Raw genomic sequence first — 14093 nt, 5'->3', positions numbered from 1 at the left:
GCCTGAATAGCACATTCATAATATTTGATACCAATTATCTACAATCGATCTAATGCACTCAGTTAAGCAAGGCCATGTGTTTCTGTGTTGTTTTCCCCGAATAGGGCTGTCGATAATTATTCTAATAATACAAACAAAAATAAGAAAGGAAATTACATTTGACAAAAATTGTCAAACAGGAGAAGCGACTTTTTTGAGGACTATAACACTTAATTTATGCATATTCGTCGAAAGGTGGAAACGACAGAGATTCAGTGAAGATAAAAATAACAAATTAAAAATAAATGACTTGTTTGTTTTCGGCACTTTTGAGGATGACATCTGGTCCATCAGCGCCATATAATTAATATATATTTATATATATATATACATACATACATATTTAAAAAAATAATAATACATGAATAATTTTATTTATAGCTTTTATATTAGAGATTAATAAACCCACACATGCGTTGTCCATTGTTAACGTATTGGAATGCCTGGACAAAAACAGTGGCTCTGTATTCACTTTATTCATTCTTGTGAAAGTTCGTGCATCTTTTAAATTTGGTCTCAAAATTCACAAATCATAAGTCGGGTGATGTTACATTTGAGAAGAAGGAAAAAAACAACCTAAAAACATACGGCTGTTTGGGCATCTGTTTACCTTTTATTTTTCTAATCGACCTAATCGAAAGCGGACCTGCGCTGCAAACTACAGTAAGATGTGACTGTTTGGGCATGACACGCGCTGCAGGGACAGACTGGTGTAGAAACTCTGGAGCTGCGGAGCAAACACATTTAAACACCTGCCTCTCAGATGCTCCTCCTGCACGTCAGACCAGGAGAAACCGAAACCTGTTGATACACACACACACACACACACACACACACTCCCAATATCAGCGGACAAGGACCAAACAGCCCTGCTGCTGCTGACGACACAACGTCCGTCTACACACGACACAACACATACTTAGTTGGGGTCAAATTCAGCTCAAATGTGTAAATAGACACCCGCTGTACTTGACCTGCACAGATTATTCGCAGGAGGCATGAGCAGCAGCAGCAAGTGTTGCCAAGTGCGACATGAAAGAGGGATGAAATAAAAGGAGGGCGGCTCTCTCTCTTTTTTTTTTATTAAAAAAAAAAAAGAAATTCCTTTTTCTTTTCCCCTAGAAAAGGAGGTTGTTCACGTGTCGGCGACTCGGCTGTCGCGGGATTTTGTGTCTTCCTAGGATTTTCATGATTCCCTCTTCAAAAATAGCCTCCAACAAACTTCAAACGCAAACAAAACAGCATGATGTTTTACAGGGAGCAGCTGTGTGTCTGCGGCAGCCAAGGCCACATAAATCATCAATCTTTTTTGGATTGCCCTTATATCCTTATGAGAAGTTTATTGTTTATTTGTTAGTTTTTCCTAGGTTTTTGTGTGCGTAAAAAATATGGACACAGTTCACGTGTGATTAATCTTTGAACGCCAAAAAAAAAAAATATTTTGCTCACGGATACTTAATCACCTCCCTTTGCTAAATGAGAAGGCCAATTAAGGACACAGTACTTGAGCTTTATTCCTCTGAAGAGACACGTGTGTGTGTGAGAGAGAGAAATCTGCAGGATAGACTGAGTCAAACAGCGTGTAAAAACAAATAGTCATTATGGTTTTTTTTTAAAAAAATCACACACTGTCAATCAAATAACTGACATGTAAACTATGTGTATTTGAAACCCATGGGGATTAAAAAAAAAAGCTCAAGTTGAGTGTCGTTATAAGGTCTTCAGACCCAGATAAGGTGGCTGAGAGTGATTTACCACTATTTTTTCTGCACTTCACGGACTGTTTCTCTATTTCTCCAAAGAACTCCTCTGGGAGAGATTACATGTGTAATTTTCAGCTGTGAGATGTTTTAAGTGACCTGCCCCCAACATAAATAAAACATATCTATGAAGGGGGGGGGGGAAGAAAAAAATTAGAGAAGAGTGATGAACTATGTAGCCCTATGAGGCCAGGGTTAGGAAAAGTGAAGGGATTCAGTTCCATTGGCAAATAATAGTACATCAAATTAGATGGGAATGGGTTATTAAAATGTATCATTTTTAAATTGAAAAAAAAAAAACTTTTTATAATAAGCCTGATTTGTTTTTTGTTTTTTTCTGCAAACCTGTTCTGTTCTTAATGCATTAACACAACACACACACACATAACAGAGCCCTTCTCTGAAAGCACCTTGACTCCTTGAAAAGGGCTGCTCGTTGACCAATCTGTTCTGACAGCAGTATGGCGTGAGCTTCTGACCCTGTGACTGCAAAGGGCCCGTGTTCAGTGGCCATGTAAGGGCTCACTGGCACTCACACGTGGGGGTTTCTGCCCTGCCCTAGAGGAGGTGATGTGCACACGCACACACAGACTTAAGACACACATGCAGCAAGGACTTCTATTCCACGCCAAAGCCCCTCAGGTATGCACGGCCACAGAGCAGTAAGTGTGTGCATCCAGTGTGAAGGTGGAGACACCGGTAAGTTCTTCATCCTGCGACTCCGCACAGGTCCTGCCTGTATCCTCGCCCCGGCTCCTCCCATGCTCCGGTCACAAGGTGAGCAAGTTCAGCACGCTCGCTGCCGACACACTGACTGACGCCTTGTGTTTTTTGTCACACGACGCCCACAACCTCACACGAAAGCAGCATCCTCTTCAGGAGTTTTCAATCACATAACAACAAATGAATAAATATACAAATAAATAAACAAAGCACACAACAGCCTTGTAATATTGATCTTATCCTACTACAGTGAGGAATCGCAATCCACGAATGATAAGTTCCTCGAACATTACAATATTAGTGGCTGTGGTGAAGATTGATGAACTGTTTTCTTTTACTGACTTCACAGGGTCCAGGAGGGAGGAGGGGGCACCGAGCCGCCTCACTGTTTATTTACATTTGCCCTTTTTAAATGATCCCTTTCTTCTCAACATCTGCTCCACATTACCGCACAGATATCTGTCCTAATGACCGCTATACTGCCCGTGCCTCACACACTTGCTCCAACCTAAGCACTCACACGTACACTGCCTGTAACGTTCCCATTATCCACCGCTCACCTGGGACACGTTACCCTCTCCGAACCACCTTGCACAACAAATGGACCTTCTCTCACTGCCGGTGCTTTTTTTTTTGTTTTTCTCCAAGCTTTCCACTTTTCCCTCCCAGTTTGCTGTGGTGTGATGGATGCAAATGGGTACTTACTTAATTGGATCAGTTCCCAAGATGGAGATAAACGGGGCAATGCCTTTTTTTTTTTCCTTCCCCCTCTCCCCCCCCCCCAAGTTATTTTGAGCCCTACTCAGTTCAGCAGAGTGTGGAGAGAACATTAATGAGGAGGACTGAGAGGATGCTGCCACTGCTGGACTCATTCAAAAACTGTCTGCTCCAGACTGGCCCTCACTCCCACACAATGAGGAGAAGGAAGCTGCATGGGCCCCGTGTGTCAGCGCGTCTCACTGCCAATTTGGTAAAGTGCCCTCAAGTGACACAACCCTTAAACTGTCCAATCAAGAAGCACCACTCGGGCTGATAACGATGCAGGTAGTGTTTGAATTTCCTCGATCGACAGACACATCCGCGAATAAACACAGAGGACAACAATCGTGGTTTACTTTATGTCTGCGCTTACTCATATTACGCGTCACGCTCGGCCCGCGGCATTTGCAGATTATTGCAGATTTAATACATCCAGTAGTTCCTTTTTATGCCCAAACCCCACCACCATCTATCATGAAAAAAAAAAAAAAGGAAATCTAACTATGGCTGCATGCCAGTGGGAGTGTGTTGGCTGCTGCAGCCTGATTAACAGGGTGGTTTTACAGCCAACTCCAATAGGTAATCTCATCAGAGAGGGGCTTTAAACAGATAAAGACCACCCCTAACTACCCCCCCACCACCCAACCCCTCCAACTGCCTCCTGTCCCGCATGAGACCTCCCATCTAACACACTAACTGAGGCCTGCTAATACCTGGAGCAGGCTAACATGGCCAGCCACAAACCAGGCTCAAATCATCTATTGACCTCATTTTCAATCAAGGAACCATTTCCAGTCTGATGGATGATTTGTTGGGCTTGCCAGGGAAGGCCATCTGGATGGAAGGATATGATCGCTGTAGTAGGTATGCATCACCTGCCAGCTATAATTCACCAAAGCTCACAAGATGCAGCTACGGGTCTGTCTAGGTATCCCACTGGAGCTAATATGTTTAAAACCAGACTAGCTTATAAAAGAAAGAAAGGAAGAAAGAAAGCAAGAAAGGAAGAAAGAAAGGGGGGGGGAACCAGAGCTAATTGAATTCTGCACCATATGGTCACTATTGGCTCAGGTTTTTCATCTCAAGTCAAACATGAGGTTATTTTGATCCAATATGAGAAAATCCCTGGTTGCATCTGGAGACATAACGGCAGTTCATTCAGTTATCAAACGCTTTGTACCCGGGCCTCTTTGTTGCAGAATAAAGAGGAGGAATCCAAAACAAATCTGTGAAAGAGCTTTGGCTGTTGTAAAACCTCTTGTCCCACACAACCTCCCCTTTTTTTGTTTGGGGGAACTCAGACTTGGTTCACAGTAGCTGCTCTTAAAGTATAGAAAGATCTGATTTATTAGCTTGTCAGGGGAAGCATTGTTCAAGAAAGCAATCAAAAAGCACTTACCTAGCTCCTCTACAATTACTGCTTTTTTCACTGGCTAATTTGTGTAACTCCCATGGAGAGGCTGGCAAAGAGTTTGATGAGGCATATAATGATGATTAATGAATTTATTGCCCTGCTGCTCATCAAACGGTTGTAGTATATACTTCGCTCCCTTTTTGCCGATGTGTTGCGCAGGCTCCGGGGCGACAGAGGTGCAAGGATGACATAGTGTTGCCCTCCTCCCTGATACCTCCCTATGGCTGTTAATCTGACCGACCTGATGGGCATGAGAATGCAGCAGTGGGTTTGTGGCGGAGAGCGAAGCACAATGGACAGTTTAAGAGAAGGTTAAACTGGAAATGCGAGTAAATCTGCTGCAAGGGACACATGCTCTCAACTTTCAGCCTCACTTTTGATCACTTTTGTGGGAAAAGCTTGGGAGTAACCAGATCCACACAGCTCCGTCTGCCCTCCACCACCACAAAAACCACACACAGACCCCCATGTACCAGCCTCATAGAGAGCAAGAGACAAAAACTACAAAGACTGATCAGTCAATAAAAATAGACAGCCTATATATTTTTAAAAAGCCTTTACCATGGAGTGACATTGACAATACATTTTTTTTTTCTTTTTTCAAATGACCTAAAATGTATTATTTCTTAGTGTATTGTATTGCTAACTGACATATCCATTTATATATCAATGAAATTTGAAATATTTCATCATCATACATAGACAAATAAACCCAAAACTGGAACAGTCAGTTAGTAGCAGCATCGTCCATACAATTAACCCTGAGTAACATCAGAAAACAAGTACAAATACAACAATGGGAAGTGACAAGCATGTTAAAAAAAAACACACACAATGAAAGTGGGGTGTTTGCATCTAAAGTGCATTCTGTTCAACAAGGCAGCTCTCACCACAAATGATGATGAGGAATTGACAGAGCAGGGATGGGGAGTGTGTGTGTGTGTGTGTGTGTGGCTATAGCAGCCTGTGAAGCGGTCACTATGGGGTCAGAGCTACTTCTGCATATTTGCTAAATAAGCACACCCCTTCAACCCAGACTGATCCCATAACTCCGAGGTCATGCATCACTCCATTCAACATTATATAGGATGTTTACACTTGATTACACCCCATGCCTTCCAACCCCCTGCTCTTTGGCCAACTGTGCTTTATTAAGTCCGTGCTTGTTCACCATTGCTGGCAACTAAAGAACGCATTGTTGCTCCAACGCCCCATCCCCCTCCACAACAACAACACAACCATCACTTACACACACACACACACACACACATCACCACTCCACCCCCTTCATTGCTCCCTCTCTGATCAGCTCCCAGGATACGCTGTTTTTGCATTCAATGATTCATTAGGTTCTCTCCCCTAAATACATCAAAGACCTCCTTCGCTCAAACAATAAGCCAATAAAAGCAATTATAGCTCCATATCTTCTAGGCAATGTGGATCTCTTGAGTGTTAACATTAGATAATGAAAGAGTTTGATGACATAAGTTTTTCCGAGAAGGCTCACTTCTGCCTCTTTCTAGTGTGCATGAATTCCGAGTGATGTTGGCTCGTTTCAAGCGAGCTGTGCAAAACACGCATGTAATTTGCCCATCAGAATTTCTAGTTAAAATTAGAAGCTATGTAAAGTCTGTGCAGGCAAAAGGGAGAAGCCTATGCAAATGTAGCAGTACTTTGCCTCTCATGTGTTTAAACGTTAAATGTTATCAGTTAAAGTTCTTTAAATATTCATTGCCCTCTCTTGCTCGCTCCCTCTCCGTTAGAACGGTTAGAGCGGTTAAAGTAAAGGCTACTCTGACTCATTACCTCTTCCAGTGGTGTGGTGGTGATGACGTGCATTTGTCAAAGAGAGGAAAGGGAGCTTCACTCAGCACTGCGTGTTATTGCTTTCGTCGAGACAAGAGACGACTATAGCCAGTCAAGGGAATCGGCACATTCACAGATCAGATCCCAGCGATACATTTTTCATGAGGACGCTTCATCCTAAAGAAGTGGAAAGTGGTCATTACACCACAGACGGAATCGACTGAGTGCAAATTGGCGCGAAAAACAAAGTTCAATTCGCTGACACGAATGCATATGATAGTTTACTGCATGTAGTCTGGTAAGTGGGAAGAGTTCAAACCCATGATTATGCATTTTTAGTAGATTTAACGCAAGATGTAAACTTAATCTTCAGCGGTGAAAGTAAAAAATGCTTTTCCTCTCCCTTGTTGGAAACAAACTGAACCAGAAGCCACTGGGTTCACTTACATCACCAATAATCACTAGTCTGTCACCCGTGAGTCTGTCTAAACTAAGGAAACTCTCTTGGAGCAGATCTCGTTTGTCCTAGCAGACACGAGTTCCAACAAAAGGTAATCAATTGCTTGATGTAAACAATGAAAAACAAGACAAAGTTTCCTAAACATACACTAAACCATAACTTCAACCGATTGCCTGATATAAATCGAAAATGGTCGAAGTGCCTTCCCTTGCGCGGCCACACTGGCAGAGGACGACTGTAACGTCTCCTTCAGTCCTTGACCTGTTGACTGACTCACAAATGCACCAACTTCATTAGCAGGTCACTGGTCAGTGCTTGCACTGTCATTAGTAAATACACGAGTATTGACACACATATAAAAACCCGATGCACATTATGTCATCGACGAGAGAAGTTTTACCTTCAAGGCGACAGGGTGTGGAGCTGACGAAAGGTCACTCGGCCAATTACAGCGGTTCCACCTGCAGCAGTCAATAATAAGTAAAACCTTGATTCATTACCAAAATTGCATGGATAAAAAAAAATTCAAGTAATGGAGAAAAAAACCCATTAATGGAGTGGTACAATATGCATACAGTTAGGTAGTCCTAGTTTGTGTGCATAATTGCTTTAATGTGGGCCATTAAGCCTAAGTGGATATGATTTTACTGTCTGCCCTACATTGGCGTATGATCCCTGCCATGATCAATACATATGATTTGTAATCTCCAGCCATCGACAGCACAGTACAGTAGTTAAGAGTTCGACCTTGTGAGAAAGAGCTACTTGTTCTTGAGAATATGAAAGGGCATAGTGATGCTGGAGGACACGGGAGAAAGACTGCAAACAAAGGTTGTGGACACATGGACATCAACTCCACAAACTATGTCACTTAGACTTCATCACAAAGTCTATCCTAACATGAGAAGAGGAAATAATATGCTAGCACAAATACACTTTAAGCCAGGCTTTTTTTTTTGTTACCTTAAAACTGTGTGTGTAAATATGAACAAATGTCAAGTCAATTGTGAGTTCACACAATGCTGATTTAGTCTATCAGACTTTCTCAGCATAGCGATATTTAGATGTTGTGTCACCCGACAACAGGGACGGGATGATACCATACCTTTTGGAACCGATACAGATATCACAAATTCGAGTATCTACCGATACCGATCTTAGTCCGATACAGCCGCTATAGAACTACTTTACTATAGACCATTTTAACTATAAAGTGGGAAACAACACATTTGTGCTGAGTCATTTCAAAGACAACTCTCCGACTGTGTAACAAATAACCAAAAAACAGCCCAAACATGACTCAACTAAAAGGCTTTTGCTGATTTGTATTTACATATTTACAGTCTATGCATAGTGAAGCATGCGATATAGGGTGTTTGGATTTTATCGGATTTTAAATTTGTATATAAATTTGTTTCGATATCTGATCCAATGATTTTGACAAGTTTCTGACCAATACCAATATTGACCGATACTGACACCCACTGATACCAATTCCCATCCCACAGTTGAAAACACAAAGACACACAGACGTTTCAGAAGTGAATTCTGCTGCTCAAAAATACCAGACATTCAGCAGTTTGATGGGTAAATGCTTCTTGCTACAGATGTCCGATAATATCGGCCCGATATTAGCCTATTAATGTAATATCTTTTTGTATAGGTATCGTTTTTTCTGCTGATAATGAAAACCTGATAAAGTAATGCCTGGATTTCGCCAAAATGTGCAATTAAATGCTTGATATATATTGTGGGGAGCTTGAGTTGCAGTAAGCAATGATGAGTAGAGCTAATTCAATTGAGCAAGAAGTGCCTTTTATTTTGCACAAGCGTTAGCCGGGTAAGCATGCTGAGCTTGACTGCTCAATAGCTAGATCAAGACTTTGAGTTTAAAAAGGCTGTGTTTCATTCTCAGGAGTGCCGTGCGTCTCATATGGCACAAGTCTCATTTGTTGCACTTTAAAGGAGAGCTATGTTTACTTGTTTGGACTGACGCTGGCTTTATTTTTTGTACCTTTCTTGTTTTTATGGCACACCACCTTGATGGTGCATCTTTTTATTGCTCACGTGGAGCAGGGCTGATTGAGCCCAATTCACAATCTCAATGACTGTATTAGCCCAAGTCATGTCTATATATGTTCCCTTTCTTTGCACTTTGAAAGTGTTGTTTGTATAGTTTAGAGAAAATGTGATAAATAAATGGCACTTTTTCCATCACTTCAGTTGATTTTTCTTATTTTGTACAGACCGTGTTTATTTGTGGAATGCATGCAGTGGGGCATCACAATAAAAGTAGGCCATATGTTTTAATTCCACAACAAGAGATACGTGATGTGACCTAAAATTAGTTTAGTGGGGAAAAAAAGCCTATATATATTGGTATCGGTTGATATCGGAAATCAGAAAGTGAGCGTTGGACAATATCGGCATATGGAATATCGGTAAAAAAGACAATATCGGACATCCCTAGTTCTTGCCCCTACTCTCGCCTGTGCTGCAGGTGTTTACTAGTTAGATAGTATTACTCTTTAGCATTGCTTGTGAACCTGTTTTCGGATGAGGGCATACTCGAGCTGTAACTAACGATTATTTTCATAATCGATTAATCTGTCGATTATTTTCTCGAGTAATCATAAAAACGTTAAAAAATGTTGATCAGCATTTGTCAAACCTGGGAATGAACTTATGTTGTCCATAAGTTTTTAATGAATTATTTGTTATATGGAGCAAATAAACTAGATAATATTCACATTTAAGAAGCTGAAACAATCAGAAATCTTGTTTTAGTAATGAAATAAGCTTCAAACCGTTTAATCGATTATGAAAATAGTTAATTGTTCCAGCTCTACAGCATACAAATGGTTCATTGCCTCTGTTCACAAAGATCATAAAGAGGTGGAATAGTCACATTGACAACAACAACAAAAAAAAATCCCCAAAAATGACACTCTGCAGCTTTAAATGAAAAGCACACAGCCAGAGGGCAGGGTGTAAAAATGAGATGGAGAAATATCTGAGGCTTTGACTGGGCTTCTCTCCCATACATTCTTTCTCAACACAAGGCCTGGTTGGAGTGCTGCTACTATGTATAGCCAGGACAAAAACATACATACATACACACACACGTGCTTCAAGTGACTTAAACAAGAGAAGATAACTCTTTGTATGGTGACAGACAGATAAGTAGCTCTATCTCAGGCTGTAATCTTGGAATAGTTTGAGACACTTTGTGTTTTGGCAACAGAAGAACACGATATGTGATCCCCCCCTCCTGAATGAATGAGCAATAGTGTTTTGAGAGAGAGGAATCTGTTTTTGATTCGTGTTGTGTCATGTTTTTAACCATAGGCGATCAGACACCAACATACGGCCCGATCGCCACCAAATCGTACAAAAATGTCACTGTAAGTTAATACATGACGCACACAAAAAAGCAAACATCCGAGGTAAATTGCAAGCTTATTCCACATATTTCAAGTGTGCATATCATCCCACTCATCTCACTACAATATACCTTTCTACAATTCCACACTGAACTAAGACCAATTAAGATGTGCTTGTCTGCGATCAATAGAGAAAACATCAGAGGGAGAGAACTCCCAAACTCATTAGTATTTGCAAACCCTGCACTGGTCAGTCAGTCAGTCAGTTGCTGATGAAGATTTCCCTTTTTTAATCTCCTGCGCGTCGACATGTGTCTGCATACACAAGTGTTACACAAATTAATCTGAACGCTGAAACAAGCAGGGCATGTATAATCATCAAAAAGTGCACTTAATTAAGAAACTAAGTTCAGCTACGCCATCCAGTGTGATGTTGTTCTTGTATCAACTTGTCTTGAATCTTGGGTTTCGACTCAATACGACTCTGACCCCGCCGCCATTTTTTGACCAGTGATTGGGTTAATGTTTTACTGAATTTCATGGTCTGTATGAATGGGTGAATAGTCAAAATATCGATGTATTTGGTGATATATCGTCGTCCTTCCTCGTGCAGTGCGATAATCGATACGCCAGGGCAAATATCGACATTTTCATGAACAAATGAAGGCGCTAGTAGTTGCCAGTTTCACTCACCGGGCGCCGTTCAATGAATGAGGGAAACTTGGGTAGAAGTTACCTGGCCGAAGAAGATGGAGTTTACAGCAGGATAATGGTGGAGAAAGCTACGTTAAGAGGCACCTAATACAACACATGGATCAACTGCTGGTAGCATGAGTAGCCCAAATACACTGGGCTATTAGTTGGGAAGGATACAGCTGAAGTTACCCCCGTGAACTTTACCGTGACTTAACACTCAGTACTGTCTGGGGGAGGGGGGGAGTTTTTGGGGAGAACCACTTGAGGGGTGTGTGTGTGTGTGTGTGTTTGCATGGCTTAACAGTTGATATTTATCCCAGCAACCACACAACTCCCCTTTGTTTCCAGCTGGATTACACATACAAGCGCTGTCACTCTTTCTTCCACTGAGTGCAGGCAACATGTGTTTATGTGACCACACTCGCTGTCTCTCCCGCCGTCTTTCACCCTCTCACTCCCTCTGCACCGAAACCCGGTTATTAACACAAACACTGGCTGACACTTGTTTTTGCTTTTAATTGTGTCTGGATGTTATGTCTCTTGTGAACACACACATTAGCATTTCTCTGGCACAGCATAATCACTCCTCCGACCACAACACCATGCAGACAGAGCACAGGAAATTACCACATACAATCATGTTTGCTGCACAAGCACATTTGGCTTTTGCACGGCTCCTGTGTAGTCGGCCACAGCCACTCACTATGTGCTTCTGGTTTGTTCTCCTTCGGAGATGCCATTTAATTCCAGGCCACATTCAAAAGGAAGTGCGGCGGCCGTAAATTGAATCACAGAAACGTTGCTTCCAACGTTGACAATAACGTGAAACGATCAAAACGCTGTGTATAACATGGGACATACATATTTGGATAGCAGACGGGCATCCATCCCATCTCTATTAGCATTAAAGAGTCAGTATCTATTGAGCAGCTCAAAAATAATAACAAAGACCGAATGGGACAACGATTTAAGGACACGCGCAACACTGAAATGTCAAAGCACATTTAGACTTTTCCAGTTTTCCTCCCACTGATACAATGTGATCCACACAAAGAAAAACCTGTCGTTCTTTCTTCAGGCCCCTCCACATGCTCTGAACAAAGCAGTGGTGTGCCAAGGATTACACTGTAAAATATGCATGTCTCAATGAAATATGTATATAGCCGTGTGTCATCAATGACATAGTTTCTACAAAGGCTGAACCACATGCACAGGAACGCGCGTTTCTCAGATTCTATTCCCTTGGCTTTAACGGGCGTAGACACAAGAAAAGTCTCACCCGCGGGGATAATTAAGCTTGACATCGATGTATTTGGTGAACACCTCCACACATTCCACTAAACCACTCATTTACTTTATTTGAATAACTTCTAGAATGGCAATAACACAAAAAAAAAAAAATGAAGCATGCAGCGAAGGGGCTCAGTGCGCCAGCTAGCATTGTTTCTGAATTAAACGCCCCAAATATCTTCGGGAAATAAAATTGTTTTCCTGCGGATGGGGGCCTAATCTACTCAGTCACGGTGGTTTGAAGAGGGAATGTTTTTAAGTTTTAACAGGGTTGGTTCCAGCATTCCCACCACCACACTGCTCTAACTAGAAGAGGGGGCTTCTCTTTTTCTGCTCTCTGCCAATAAAAGGGAAAGGAGGTTACATGGATGAGCTGTGAATTACAACCTGGAACAGCCCAAGCGAACCAGCTCTAATACAGAGGACCTGTCACCGTGTCACTGATGATTACATGATATTTATCAAGGTGCCTGTTGGATCCTATGTGTACAGCGCAGAGAAGCGTTGGCCTCTTAGCAGTAACTGGAGGATAGGCTTTTTAGGATTTGTTACGAGAACTAAGCCCCGGGGGCTAAGGGGTTGGTATGATCTTCACATGTCTCAGGCGCCCACAATCGAACACAATAGCACAAGAACTATAACAGTTTGACAACACTCAAGTACAAGAGAGTGCAACTGGTATTAGCCGGTTGCCTCTAGCTGCTTGGCTCAGGCTCTCGGGTGTCTGCTTCTGTACAGGTATGTATGACCATAATAGAGTCGTTAAGAGGGCCTCTTGTCGAGGGCCCTTCCCTTCTGTCTCGGCACACTGACTCCAGTGTGAACAGGGGTGCCTGGCCGTTTTAGTGTAGTCTTGTTAGATTGAGTATTACACAATGGAAACTGTCATGCGGCTTGTAATGTGTAATTGAACTTGGAGCCATTTTGCTTGAGAATATTCAGACCCAGCTCGATTGGATTTCACTTGGAAAAGTTGACAGACCCACACACTGTTTGCTCAAAGTTTTTGAGTGAGGAGTAAAGGCAAAGAAACACTTTTGAGAGTCTCTTTTCCCTCCCCCACAACAAATGGCTATATGTCCAATACAGTTGCACCCTTCTCTTATGTCCCCAAAAACCACAATCAACCCTCGCCGTCCCTCCCCCCACAATGCCTTCTTGCAACCCCACCCCACCCTCGACGGGACTGTTTTGTCTTCTGGAACTTTCATTATGTGAAGAGGATAAAAATACAGCATCCTGTGAATTTATGGTTCCCTCAGTGTTGCCATTGAAAATATGAACTTTTCAGACATTCGCTCTGAAACCAGAGCAAAAAAAAAAACAGAGCGACCACAGAGTTTATACAGAGTCACCACAACATAGAGGCCTGTAGTCGCTGCACTCGCACTTACAGCTTCTTGGTATTAAGGCACAGGCACTTACATGCAGACACATACACATTCATACAAACGCATAATCACTTAAACATATCCACATGCGTCCATAAACATTGAGTAACACACGAAGACATGCGCATATCTACATGCAGGAATAAAATATCCACAGTTACCATAATCCATTACCTCCCCTTGGATGGATTACACTTGTTTATTGACTTGGGCAATTTTAAAGGACAGTCTGTATATCTCATTCTTTCCCAGTGTAAACCTGTCCTACCTACTTTCAACCTCAGACACCGATGACACATCCATTTAAACAACACTTTCTTTTGCACGGACATTATGACTCAATGGTAATGATAGTATTGAGCGTTTTATAAA

Source organism: Solea senegalensis, linkage group LG7 (assembly GCF_019176455.1).
Source record: "Solea senegalensis isolate Sse05_10M linkage group LG7, IFAPA_SoseM_1, whole genome shotgun sequence".
NCBI lineage: Eukaryota > Metazoa > Chordata > Actinopteri > Pleuronectiformes > Soleidae > Solea > Solea senegalensis.
This window is presented reverse-complemented; position numbering follows the sequence as displayed.